We start from the raw sequence: 2092 nt of genomic DNA on the forward strand, positions 1-2092 counted from the left end.
GGAACAAACACACATCATTACTGCCAAACTGTTATGTTATTTCTCTTTTGGTTAAAAGCTTTCCACTTGTGATTATGACAGGTGAGAAAAATCACATGCGGTGAATACACTGTTGCGGACTATGTAATCGGTGAAGGATATACCTACAAGGTTACGTTGATTTACAGGTGTTTTACTTTTGTTTTACTGTTTGATTCATATTGTTGTTATTGTTGGTGTTGGTTTCGATATTATTTTTTGTTCTGTTTTTACATATATTTTATTTACTTAATTTATTTAAATAACACAATAGCTTTCACTCAATTGTGTTTTATCAGCGCTAAGTTTTATCAGTAGGAGAAGAACGCATGCGTAGAAAGTATTTTTAATTATTTATTTATATGATTTTGAGGGGAGTTTTAGTTTCTTTAAGTATCTAACTATTTGATATAATTCAATATTATATTCCTTGTTGATGTGGAGTAAGTAAATATAACATCAAATCTCCCAAGATACTTCGTTAATATTCAACAGTTTTTGTAATTATTAAATGGAATTAATACAGAATCTTCACACTTTATAAATCTAAATGACTACGACCAGTATGGCCTCTGAAGTATTGGCTTTGACGGCACCTTAACAGTAGAGGTATTAATCCTTCAACAACTGAATAACCACTTTCTGTCATCGAGAGGTAACTCATACATACATACATAGACATTAATACATTCATACATACATAGACATTAATACATTCATACAACATATATATATATATATATATATATATATATATATATATATATATATATATATAATGTTTTGGAATAATGGAAAAAGTTGCCGTATTTATTGCACTTAGTTAAACATTAAAAAAAGAATATTTTTTCGTCAACTGAAGCTTTACTTGTCTCGTTTAACGTTCTAAGCAGTTGCACTCCACGGACTTTGTCTAGACATATATATATCTTTGAAGCAATGCAAATATGATACATATTTTTAGAAATACCATTGAGACAAAACTGAAAGGAATATAAAAGTTTATATTTTTCAAAAGGTGAGTTTTTTCTTTATATTATTTCAAATGATAATTACTGTTTTACGAGTCATATTTCAACACATATCTCTGTTTTTATTTACAATAAACCTTTTTTCCATGTTCACAATGTTACTGTATGTCTACACAAAGACATTATTTTAATTTGGGAAAATACATGGTATCCTTGCCTTACATATTTTCGCTCCAAACATTTCCCGGACTTCATGCTTAAATAAAATATTTTTGTTTCTATTATATGAACAATATAAAGAAATTTGTGTTAGAGGAGTACAGTTGCTTATATCACCAACAATATTTGAGTGGTACTGTAAGTGTCGATTCCGGAAGGTTGAAAGGCAAAAGATTGACCTCGGTGAGATTTTAACTCAGAACATGGCCACGGTATTGGCTGTTTGGTTGGGGTGTTTCTTTCGCGGACTCGGAGTTGTGGCTTTGGTCTCACGGCATAACAAATTGGCCAAGTGTGTCCTACCAATGTACTGAGTTGATTGACGTATTATGAGTGGTGAATATTGCGCACACACATATGTATGTATGTGTGTATGTATGTAAGTCTCTATGCGTGTGTAAACTGGTAAACCTAAGTAGTAGAGATACAAACATAGCAAATTTAATTATTTCTGATCTCATTAGATCATCTACATACACGTGCATACGCGCACACACACACACACACACACACACAAACACACACACACACAGGTATATATATATATATAATTTTTTTTATCACTACTGTGTACTCGATAGACGCTTAGTCCTGAAGCATATGTATATCGCCAAGCTAACATGGCAGTCCAGAAAAATAGGACGAATACTGCCGTTGATTAGATCCAAGAGGCCATCGCCTCTGGCTAGCTATGTGACACACGAACCTGTGTTCGAACAGGAGAGGTCAGCCGCTTCCCCTTGCTGGTCTGGCATCTACAGACTAGTTTCGGGGTATTTGGCCCAAAGGGGGGTGGGGGACAAGCAGAGACACAAAGATACACGCACTCAGGTATACATACACACACACATACACACACACACACACACACACACACACACACA

At 33.8% G+C, this 2092-nt stretch overlaps 1 protein-coding gene across 1 annotated transcript in view; it reads left to right on the forward strand.

The window, feature by feature from the left end:
• Positions 1 to 820: 820 nt before the first annotated feature.
• The window catches only part of LOC106881692 (uncharacterized), a 6535-nt gene continuing 5263 nt past the window's right edge, over positions 821 to 2092 (forward strand). The window contains exon 1 of the mRNA XM_014932194.2: positions 821 to 1036. The gene's annotated coding sequence lies outside the window, so the exon portion shown is untranslated. The remainder of the gene's footprint in view (positions 1037 to 2092) is intronic.

Source organism: Octopus bimaculoides, chromosome 17 (assembly GCF_001194135.2).
Source record: "Octopus bimaculoides isolate UCB-OBI-ISO-001 chromosome 17, ASM119413v2, whole genome shotgun sequence".
Taxonomy (NCBI): Eukaryota; Metazoa; Mollusca; class Cephalopoda; order Octopoda; family Octopodidae; genus Octopus; species Octopus bimaculoides.